We start from the raw sequence: 12,058 nt of genomic DNA, 5'->3' as shown, positions 1-12,058 counted from the left end.
GTATTCAGCTACAAGTAGGTGTGAATGTTCGACTATAATTTGTAAAAAGCGGGTAAGAAAAGGTTCGAATGCCCGACTATATATTAACAAAAGCGGGAGGAGAGGTCTTCGGATGAGAGTGGGTGAGAATTTCCAACCATAATCTATAAAATACGGTGAAAAAAAATATGTGAATGCCTCATAGAACACTAAAAGCGGAAGTGTTCGGCTGCAAGAAGGTGTGAATGTCCGACTATATTTGGTGAAAAGCAGGTGAAGCAAGGTCTGAATGCCCAACCTTACATCATCAAAAGCGAGATCAGAGGTGTTTGGCTGCAAGAAGGCCATAGTTTTCCAAAAGCGGGTAAGGTGCGAATGTCCGACTAAATATCAACAAAATTTTGGGCGGAGGTCTTCGGATGCAAGTGGGTGTGAATATTCCACCATACAAGTATGGTGGAGAGGAAGCTGTGAATAGCCGACCATAGTTTGGAAAAAGCGGGTAAGAAAAGGTTTGAATGCCCGACTGTACACAATCAATAGCGGGAGCGGATGTGTTCGGCTACAAGAAGATGTGAAAGTCCGACCATGGTTTGTAAAAAGCGGGTAAGAAAAGGTGCGAATGTCCGACAATGTATGATCAAAAGAAAGAGCGGAGGTTTTCGGATACAAGAAGGTTTGAATGTCCCACCATAGTTTGTAAAAAGCGGGTAAGAAAAGGTTCGAATGCCCGACTATACACCATCAAAAGCGGGAGCAGAGGTGTTCCGCTGTAAGACGGTGTGAATGTCCGACCATAGTTGGTAAAAAGCGGGTAAGAAAAGGTTAAAATACCCGACTGTACACAATCAATAGCGGGAGCGGAGTTGTTCGGCTACAAGAAGGTGTGAAAGTCCGACCATGGTTTGTAAAAAGCGGGTAAGAAAAGGTGCGAATGTCCGACAATGTATGATCAAAAGAGAGAGCGGAGGTTTTCGGATACAAGAAGGTTTGAATGTCCCACCATAGTTTGTAAAACGCGGGTAAGAAAAGGTTCGAATGCCCGACTATACACAATCAATAGCGGGAGCGGATGTGTTCGGCTACAAGAAGGTGTGAAAGTCCGATCATGGTTTGTAAAAACCGGGAAGAAAAGGCTCGGACTTTCACACCTTTTAGTAGCCGAACAACTCCGCTCCCGCTATTGATTGTGTACAGTCGGGTATTTTAACATTTTCTTACCCGCTTTTTACCAACTATGGTCGGATATTCACACCGTCTTACAGCGGAAAACCTCCTCTCCCGCTTATGATCATGTACGGTTTGATATTCGAAAATTTACTTTCTTATTTTAAAGCAATTATTGATGGACATTCAAACCTTCTTTTTGATGGTGTATAGTCGGGCTTTCGAGCCTTTTCTTCCCGATTTTTACAAACCATGGTGTGACTTTCACACCTTCTTGTAGCCGAACAACTGCGCTCCCGCTATTGATTGTGTACAGTCGGGTATTTTAACCTTTTCTTACCCGCTTTTTACCAACTATGGTCGGACATTCACACCGTCTTACAGCGGAACACCTCTGCTCCCGCTTTTGATCATGTAAGGTTTGATATTCGAAAATTTTCTTTCATGTTTTAAAGCAATTATTAATGGACATTCACACCTACTTGGAGCCGAACACCACCTCTCCCGCTTTTGATGATGTATGGACCGGCATTCTTACCTTTTCTAACACATTTTTCAGCAATTATGGTTGGAGAATCACACCTACTCACAGCCAAACAACTCCGCTACCGCATTTGATGGTGTATAGTCGGGATTTCTCACCCTTTTTCATCAGCTTTTTTCAAATTATTCTCTGACATTCACACCTACTTGCAGTCGAACAGCTCTGCTCCCGCTTTTGATTATGTTTGGTTAGATATTCGAACCTTTTCTTAACTGCTTTTTTACAAACCTTGGTCGGACGTTCACACCTTCTTGCAGCCGAACACCTACGCTTCCGGTTTTGATAGTGTATATTCGGGCATACGAACCTTTTCTTACCCGCTTTTTACAAACCATGGTCGAACTTTCACACCTTCTCTTAGCTGAACAACTCCGCTCCCTCTTTTGATTGTGTACAGTCGGGTATTTTAACCTTTTCTTACCCGCTTTTTACCAACTATGATCGGACATTCACACCGTCTTACAGCGGAACACCTCCGCTCCCTCTTTTGATGGTGTATGTTCGGGCATTCGAACCTTTTCTTACCCGCTTTTTACAAACCAGGGTCGGACTTTCACACCTTTTAGTAGCCGAACAACTCCGCTCCCGCTATTGATTGTGTACAGTCGGGTATTTTAACCTTTTCTTACCCGCTTTTTACCAACTATGGTCGGACATTCACACTGTCTTACAGCGGAACACCTCCTCTCCCGCTTATGATCATGTAAGGTTTGATATTCGAAAATTTACTTTCTTGTTTTAAAGCAATTATTGATGGACATTCAAACCTTCTTTTTGATGGTGTATGGTCGGGCTTTCGAGCCTTTTCTTCCCGGTTTTTACAAACCATGATCGGACTTTCACACCTTCTTGTAGCCGAACACATCCGCTCCCGCTATTGATTGTGTATAGTCGGGCATTCGAACCTTTTCTTACCCGCGTTTTACAAACTATGGTGGGACATTCAAACCTTCTTGTATCCGAAAACCTCCGCTCTCTCTTTTGATCATACATTGTCGGACATTCGCACCTTTTCTTACCCGCTTTTTACAAACCATGGTCGGACTTTCACACCTTCTTGTAGCCGAACACATCCGCTCCCGCTATTGATTGTGTACAGTCGGGTATTTTAACCTTTTCTTACCCGCTTTTTACAAACTATGGTTGTACTTTCATACCTTCTTGTAGCTGAACAACTCCACTCCTGCTTTTGATGATTTATGGTTGGACATTCGCATCTTTTCCTACCCATTTTTCAGTAATTATGGGTGGATATTCACACCTTCTTGCAGCTGAACACCTCCTCTCCCGCTAATGATCATGTAAGGTTTGATATTCGAAAATTTTCTTTCATGTTTTAAAGCAATTATTAATGGACATTCACACCTACTTGCAGCCGAACACCACCTCTCCCGCTTTTGATGATGTATGGACCGGCATTCTTACCTTTTCTAACATATTTTTCAGCAATTATGGTTGGAGAATCACACCTACTCACAGCCGAACAACTCCGCTACCGCATTTGATGGTGTATAGTCGGGATTTCTCACCCTTTCTCATCAGCTTTTTGCAAATTATTCTCTGACATTCACACCTACTTAAAGTCGAACAGCTCTGCTCCCGCTTTTGATTATGTTTGGTTAGATATTCGAACCCTTTCTTAACTGCTTTTTCACAAACTTTGGTCGGACGTTCACACCTTCTTGCAGCCGAACACCTACGCTTCCGGTTTTGATAGTGTATATTCGGGCATACGAACCTTTTCTTACCCGCTTTTTACAAACCATGGTCGGACTTTCACACCTTCTCTTAGCTGAACAACTCCGCTCCCTCTTTTGATTGTGTACAGTCGGGTATTTTAACCTTTTCTTACCCGCTTTTTACCAACTATGATCGGACATTCACACCGTCTTACAGCGGAAAACCTCCGCTACCTCTTTTGATGGTGTATGTTCGGGCATTCGAACCTTTTCTTACCCGCTTTTTAAAACCAGGGTCGGACTTTCACACCTTTTAGTAGCCGAACAACTCCGCTCCCGCTATTGATTGTGTACAGTCGGGTATTTTAACCTTTTCTTACCCGCTTTTTACCAACTATGGTCGGACATTCACACCTTCTTACAGCGGAACACCTCCGCTCCCTCTTTTGATGGTGCATGTTTGGGCATTCGAACCTTTTCTTACCCGCTTTTTACAAACTATGGTCGGACATTCAAACCTTCTTGTAGCCGAACACATCCACTCGTGCATTTGATGATGTATGGTTGGGAATTCGCACCTATTCTTACCCATTTTTCAGTAATTATGGGTGGACATTCACACCTTCTTGCAGCTGAACACCTCCTCTCCCGCTTATTATCATGTGCGGTTTGATATTCGAAAATTCTCTTTCATGTTTTCTAGCAATTATTGATGGACATTCAGACCTTCTTGCAGCTGAACACCTCCGCTTCAGCTTTTGATGGTGTATAGTCGGGCTTTCGAGCCTTTTCTTCCCCGGATTTTACAAATTATGGTTGGATATTCAGACCTTCTTTCAGCTGAAAACCTCCGCTCCCTCTTTTGATCATACATTGTCGGGCATTCGCACCTTTTCTTACCCGCTTTTTACAAACTTTAGTCGGACATTAACACCTTCTTGCAGCTTAACCACCTCCACTCCCTGTTTTGATCATGTATGGTCTGGCAATACTACCTTTTCTTACCCATTTGTGAGTAATTATGGCTGGACATTCACACCTACTTGCAGCCGAACACCACCTCTCCCGCTTTTGATGATGTATGGACCGGCATTCTTACCTTTTCTAACACATTTTTCAGCAATTATGGTTGGAGATTCACACCTACTCACAGCCCGAACACCTCCGCTCCAGCATTTGATGGTGTATATTCGGGCATACGAACCTGTTCTTACCCGCTTTTTACAAACCATGGTCAGACTTTCACACCTTCTTGTAGCTGAACAACTCCGCTCCCTCTTTTGATTGTGTACAGTCGGGCATACAAACCTGTTCTTACCCGCTTTTTAAAAACTATGGTTGGACATTCAAACCTTCTTGTAGCCGAACACATCCACTCCTGCTTTTGATGATGTATGGTTGGGCATTCGCACCTTTTCTTACCCATTTTTCAGTAATTATGGGTGGATATTCACACCTTCTTGCAGCCAAACACCTCCGCTCCCTGTTTTGATCATGTATGTTTTGACATTCGCACCTTTTCTCACCTGCTTTTTACTATTGTCGTTCAATCACAGCTTCCTCTCCACCATACTTGTATGGTAGGAAATTCTCACCCACTCTCATCCGAAGACCTCTCCTCCCGCTTTTGTTAATATTTAGTCGGGCATTCGAACCTTTTCTTACCCACTTTTTACAAATTATGGTCGAACATTCACACCTACTTGCAGCTGAATACTTCCGCCCCACCTTTTAGTGATGTATGGTTGGCATTTGCACCTTTTGTTACCCTCTTTTTATACTGATTGCTGAAGATTAAGTTGTTCTTTCTCAAACTACAATTTTTTTTTAATTGTTGAAACTTGATTTGAAGTGGATAAATAAGGAGGACAAACAGTTTTAAGTCCGCTGATAGAAGAAATTTATTTTATAGCAAAATCTGTATTTCGTCATATGTCGAGAGATGCTTATTGCTGAAGAAGTTCTTTCTCATTCTACAAAGTACAACGTTGTTTATCGTTGAAACTTGATTAGACATGAATAAATATGAAGGACAAAGCAGTCTTAACTTGGTTTGAGTTAATTAATTCGTTTTATAGGAGAATCCGAATTCGTGCTTATTTTCGGATTCCTGAAGAATGAGTCTGGTTCTTTCTCATAATACAAAGTTTGTTGTTTATTGTTGAAACTTCATCAGAAGTGAAGAAATAAATGAATGCCTATCAACAAATGTGGGATCTAAACTCTACTGCTTCCTCTAAAATAATTTCTTTTCTCAATTCAGAAATGTGTGTGTACATACTGATCCTCCCGTAATAAAATGGTCGGATCTTATCAAACACACTTTGTTTCTTGTGACAATCAAGTCAGCGAAACAGCGTATACACGTCAAGACACTGAATCAAGTTTGCCACAAGAACTCATAAGTTTGGCAGTATTGCTCTGCCGTCAGCAATCATACACCCATTTTATTTTCGTGAGACATGTGCAGGCACCTGTTCATCTACTGTTCTATCACTATGAATTAGTTTATCTATTATCAATAAGGATACTTCTACAACTACTATCAAAGTATGTCCAGACTTCTTATGTTGTCAGTTGCTATATATGAATAAGTGGGTAGCTACTGACAAGCATTAAGCATGTCACACAGCCCAAACATATAACATTTCAGGACACACCACACAGTTAACAACCACAGTGAAGTGTCAAAGCCCAAACATTCAACAGGACACTTACACAACACATTAAAATCAAACAGTCAGACAACATACAAGAACATATACCCCAGCCGGCATTGCTCCCTGCCTATTTTCCTACAGCTCACTATGTGTGCGCACACCTTTATTCACAAATTCTTCAACTTATACTCTTTTACCGAAGCTGCTACAGCTCGATTGGCCGAATACCCTTAGATCCTATTTCGGTGAATTTGACATCTGCCTTACATGTAACAGATTAGCGGTTTAGCAGTTTTAATTTAATTTGAGTGAAGGAATTCATTTTATAGCAAAATCCGAAATCGTGAAGCACTCATGAAAGTAAGCTTATTCTCGGATTCCTGAAACTTTAGATTTGCTCTTTCTTTTACTGCAAAGTACAACGTTGTTTTTTTTGTTTAAATCTTTCTAGACATGGTAAATATGAACGACAAGCAGTTTTAACATAGTTTGAGTGAAGGAATTCATTTTATAGATAAAATCCCAAGAGTCTGCATAGAAAAGAGAGTGAATGCGAAGTAGACTTTAACACGGCTATGGGAGCGAGCCGAGTGTCGGCTAACCGGGAGAATTGCTTGAAAGAAACGCGACACCGAATGAGCGGTCAGAACAAAGCCTCAATACGGGATTCTCGTGGTGTTTTTGTTGCTGCCTTGTCTTTTGCATAGAGTAAAAGACAAGGCAGCCATCGAATAGGGCCCGATTGTTCCTACTTGGTCAGCCGAGGAGCAGGGGGGGGGGGGGGGGGGGGGGGGGGGGGGGGGGGGGGCAAGCGTCTCAACCAAGCAAAGCTCACCATGGGGAAGGTGGCTATACCAACTAGCCTGATGCCCTGCTCCCGCAGTGACGGATAATCGTACTCTGGTTTCTCTTCATAACGTACAAGTCTTTCGCCTTTTACTAAAGACTTCCGTGGAGAGCAGCACTAATGAGTTGTTTCTATTATTGGTAGGCTTTACCTTTGCGGGTGAAGCCCTTTCTGTCTGTGCAAAAGAAATCTTGCTACTTTGCAGAGTGACTTCTCTGAGTAGAGTCGCCTTACTTGTTGCGACTGTGCCGATGTTCGAAGCTGGAGTGCAAAGTTGTTGCTTGAATGGTGCTTGCTGGAGCATGCGGGAGTGCAAAGTTATACCATTTAAAAGGGCTGAAGAGTGCTCAGTGCAGCGGGTGGGCGGAGGTGCAACGTGACACTCTGGCCACCTATGGCCATAAAAAGAACACTGCTACAAGTGCGCATTGTGCCAGCAAGGGCCCTCGGACCTGAAACAGTGGACAGTTATCGCTTCTCGGCCTTTTGGCTAAGATCAAGTGTAGTATCTGTTCTTATCAGTTTAATATGTCCTCTATACGAGGACAACATATTAAATGGATTTTTAAGAATAGGAGTTGAAAAAGTAGCTTGCTCCGTTCACTCCAAGCCTCGACCCGGTACTGCAGTGCCGCTGGGAACGGTGCGCTCTCCTCTGCTCTTGTGAAAAAGCAAACAGCGGTGCAGGATGGAAGTTTCAGGGAGCCCAAGATGAAACTTTCTTTTAATCTGCTGAGAAAAGAGAGTGAATGCGAAGTGGACTTTAACACGGCTCTGGGAGCGAGCCGAGTGCGGGCTAACCGGGAGAATTGCTTGAAAGAAACGCGACACCGAATGAGTGGTCAGAACAAAGCCTCAATACGGTGTTCCCGTGGTGTTTGTGGCTGACTTGTCTTTTGCACAGAGTAAAAGACAAGGCAGCCATCGAATAGATTGTTTCTACTTGGTCAGCCGAGGAGCAGGGGGGGGGTGGGGGGTGGGGGGGTGGGGCAAGCGTCTCAACCAAGCAAAGCTCACCAAGTAGGAACAATCGGGCCCTTTTCGATGGCTGCAACACCTGAAAGAGATATTGATGCGAGACCCGATCAAAGTCTAAATTTAAGATGACAAGCCGGGTGTTTCTGTCTCTAGCGTAATCAATGATGTCTCGAATCAGTACGAGGCTGTCGGTGAGTTGTCTCCCTGAGATGGCACAAGCTTGGTCTGGGTGAATTACCTCCTCTAAAACAGAGGACATCCGTGTCGCTAAAACCTTGCTAAAAAGTTTACAGTCAAAGTTTAAAAGTGTGATGGGCCTCCAATTCTTTAGGTCAGTCTTATAATTTTTTTTATAAAGTAGAGTCACTATTCCCACTCTAAAACTGTCAGGCAGTCGGTCGAGTTTTTCAAAATCTTTAAAAACATCTAAAATGTCTGATGATAAAAGGTCCCAATAGGTCAGATAGAATTCTGCAGGAAGCCCGTCTAAACCCGGAGCTCGACTTCTCTTAAAACCTGTTAGGCATTTTTTTTAACTCTAAAGCAGTAAAATTCTGTGTCAAGTGTGCATTCTCTTTTACGGTTTTGTCAACGAATTTTAAGATTTCTGCCGATGTTTCCAAGTGCACTGGTTTCTCTTTGTACATGTTACTATAAAAGGTATGTACAGTTTCAATCATCTCTTGTGTGGATTTTGTTAAAAACCCATCTTCTCTTTTTAGATTTTGAATACACTCCTTTTTATTTATAACTTTCTTTCTTTTTCACCTTCCTCAATTTCCTGCTCCCTGCTTCTTACAAAAATTCCTTTAATCTTTATTTCTGCTAAAACTGACATTTCCTTTTTGACATCTTTGATTTCTTCTTTAAAGTCTATGCCACACTGATTTAGTTTAAAGTAGCGCTGTAAGCGTTTATGTAGTCCCATCATACATCTATTCTCTTTCCTTTTTTTACGTTTACCTTGCTGTTTAAAAAAAGTCTGGGTCGTTTCCTTCACCATTTCCCACCATTGTTCATGTGTTTCGTAGAGGTCTTGAAGGGTCTGCCACTCTTTATAACATTCCCTGTACTGACTGACTATGATTTCATCCTCCAACAGGGAACAGTTGAGTTTCCACAGACCACTTCCTACCGTCACACCAGAAGGGGGTGAAAGGGTGCAGGAGAGCATAAGGTGGTCTGAAAAGAAAACAGGGGTTAATCTAACATCAGTGGGTGGGCAATCTCTAGTAAAGAAATAATCAATGCGAGAGGCTCTGGTGCCATCATGACTAAACCAGGTGAAGCCCTCCTCTCTGGGATGCATGGTTTTAAAACAGTCAGTAAGCTTAAAATCCCTGCATATGCCCTGAAGTAAAATCGAAGTCTTATCCACTTTAAAATCTACCCCTGCTCTTTTTCTATCTTTCCTGCTCAAGATACAGTTAAAATCCCCTCCTACAACTAAAGGTACTTGCCCTAGCATGTAAAGCTGTATATCTTCTAAAAGGTCAAACCTTTCATTTTTTCCATTGAAACCATAAATATTTAAGAGGTTAAAGTCTTGACCCATAAAATTCAAGTGTGCTAAAAGTGCCCGTCCGTCTCTCACCATTGTGCTACCTTTCACCAGAACATGCGGATTTTTAATTAGAATGGCCACACCATCATTTTTATTTTGATTTGAGCCACGCCATATCGATAAATGGGGCCACATTTCCTCCCATTGTCTATGGTTTTTTAAAAAAGGTAGTCCACATTCTTGTATTAAAAACACATCTGATTTTATGGAGTCTAAAAAGGATAAAATACTCTGGGCTCTTGTCTTTGATTTCACACTTCTCACATTTAGTGTTGAGAAGGTGAGAACCATTAAAAGCATAAAGGAAAGTAGGTATGTCATTTTCGTTTTTCTAAGTTATCAAAACAAATTACACACAGGTTATTTCTTGGGAAACTAGCTCTTCCTTCATTTCTTTAGGTGAAAAGTGAGTAGGGTGATCTATATTTCCATTTCGGACTCTCGGTGTTGGCCTCTGACGCAATGTTGCATTTAACTTTGAGTCCCTGGGGGTTGATTGCAGAGCTGAAGTTAAAAAGGAGACCTCATTTGGTGAGTCGGAGGGGAAGACTCTAGGTTCTTCCACTGAAGAACTGTCTGAAAGGGACCTAACTCTTCCCCTCTTCTCTGATACCACTGGGGAATCAGAGGCTCAGATGCCGTCCTCTTCGGCTGTTGACCTTCGGGGAGGTGAGTATCTTCACTAGACTCACCTGTCTGCTCTTCCTCCTCATTTAGCGTAGCTCCACCCTCTGCCTGTGAATTCTCACAGACTTCAACACTGAGTGGTGAGGCCTCTACAGGCCCCTCCCCTTTTTGCTCCTCACTTCCAATCCAAGCTTTTGGCGGGAAGTTTGAATTTATTGGGTCAACCTCTTCACTTTGTTCACCAACTGCCACCTTTGGTCCTTCTCTTTGTTGGCTTGACTGTGGCTTTACCGTCTTTAATTTGTTGGCAAAAGATTTAGGGCAATCTCTGAAGAGGTGATTTAATTCTCCACAGAGATTACATTTCCTGCCATTTGGACACTCTCCAAAAGTTTGCCCAATTTCTCTGCTCTTCCCACATAACACCTTGGTACAAGCCTCAACCAGGTGCCCATGCTCACCACACTTGCGGCAGAACTTGGGCTGCCCCTGGTAGTGGATGTAACCTCGGTTTTCAAGGTGGCCAGAGTGTCGCCCACCCGCTGCACTGAGCACTCTTCAGCCCTTTTAAATGGTATAACTTTGCACTCCCGCACGCTCCAGCAAGCACCATTCAAGCAACAACTTTGCACTCCAGCTTCGAACATCGGCACAGTCGCAACAAGTAAGGCGACTCTACTCAGAGAAGTCACTCTGCACAGTAAGAAGATTTCTTTTGCACAGACAGAAAGGGCTTTACCCGCAAAGGTAAAGCCTGCCAAAAATAGAAACAACTCATTAGTGCTGCTCTCCACAGAAATCTTTAGTAAAAGGCGAAAGACTTGTACGTTATGAAGAGAAACCAGAGTACGATTATCCGTCACTGCGGGAGCAGGGCAACAGGCTAGTTGGCATAGCCACCTTCCCCATGGTGAGCTTTGCTTGGTTGAGACGCTTGCTCCCCCCCCCCCCCTTGCTCCTCGGCTGACCAACTAGGAACAATCGGGCCCTATTCGATGGCTGCCTTGTCTTTTACTCTGTGCAAAAGACAAGGCAGCAACAAAAACACCACGAGAATCCCGTATTGAGGCTTTGTTCTGATCGCTCATTCGGTGTCGCGTTTTTTTCAAGCAATTCTCCCGGTTAGCCCACACTCGGCTCGCTCCCATAGCCGTGTTAAAGTCTACTTCGCATTCACTCTCTTTTCTCAGCAGACTCTTGGGATTTTATCTATAAAATGAATTCCTTCACTCAAACTATGTGAAAACTGCTTTGTCCTTAATATTTACCATGTCTAGAAAGATTTGAACAAAAAAAACAACGTTGTACTTTGCAGTAAAAGAAAGAGCAAATCTAAAGTTTCAGGAATCCGAGAATAAGCTTACTTTCATGAGTTCTTCACGATTTCGGATTTTGCTATAAAATGAATTCCTTCACTCAAACTAAATTAAAACTGCTAAACCGCTAATCTGTTATATGTAAGGCAGATGTCAAATTCACCGAAAAAGGATCAAAGGGTATTCGGCCAATCGAGCTGTAGCAGCTTCGGTAAAAGAGGTTAACTCAACTTATAGTTGAAGAGTTTGTGAATAAAGGTGTGCGCACACATAGTGTGCTGTACGAAAATAGGCAGGGAGCAATGCCGGCTGGGGTATATGTTCTTGTATGTTGTCTGACTGTTTGATTTGAATGTGTTGTGTAAGTGTCCTGTTGAATGTTACATGTTTGGGCTTTGACACGCTTCACTGTGGTTGTTAACTGTGTGGTGTGTCTTGAAATGTTATATGTTTGGGCGGTGTGACATGCTTAATGCTTGTCAGTAGCTACCCACTTATTCATATATAGCAACTGACAACATAAGAAGTCCGGACATACTTTGATAGTAGTTGTAGAAGTATCCTTATTGATAATAGATCACTAATTCATAGTGATAGAACAGTAGATGAACAGGTGCTTGCACATGTCTCATGAAAATAAAATGGGTGTATGATTGCTGACGGCAGAGCAATACTGCCAAACTTATGAGTTCTTGTG

At 42.6% G+C, this 12,058-nt stretch overlaps 3 non-coding genes across 3 annotated transcripts; 2 read left to right on the top strand and 1 right to left on the bottom strand.

The window, feature by feature from the left end:
* The first annotated feature begins 6,924 nt into the window (after nt 1-6,924).
* On the top strand, nt 6,925-7,040 carry LOC140317192 (U5 spliceosomal RNA). Its single transcript, XR_011917527.1, has one exon. It is a non-coding gene; the product is annotated as a U5 spliceosomal RNA (small nuclear RNA).
* A 306-nt stretch (nt 7,041-7,346) lies between these two features.
* LOC140317129 (U2 spliceosomal RNA) lies at nt 7,347-7,530 on the top strand. Its single transcript, XR_011917473.1, has one exon. It is a non-coding gene; the product is annotated as a U2 spliceosomal RNA (small nuclear RNA).
* Nucleotides 7,531-10,780: 3,250 nt separating this feature from the next.
* LOC140317287 (U5 spliceosomal RNA) lies at nt 10,781-10,895 on the bottom strand. The gene has a single exon (XR_011917614.1). It is a non-coding gene; the product is annotated as a U5 spliceosomal RNA (small nuclear RNA).
* Nucleotides 10,896-12,058: the final 1,163 nt, after the last annotated feature.

Source organism: Leuresthes tenuis, unplaced genomic scaffold, assembly GCF_036924035.1.
Source record: "Leuresthes tenuis unplaced genomic scaffold, fLeuTen1.0.hap1 SCAF_10, whole genome shotgun sequence".
NCBI lineage: Eukaryota > Metazoa > Chordata > Actinopteri > Atheriniformes > Atherinopsidae > Leuresthes > Leuresthes tenuis.
This window is presented reverse-complemented; position numbering and strand designations above follow the sequence as displayed.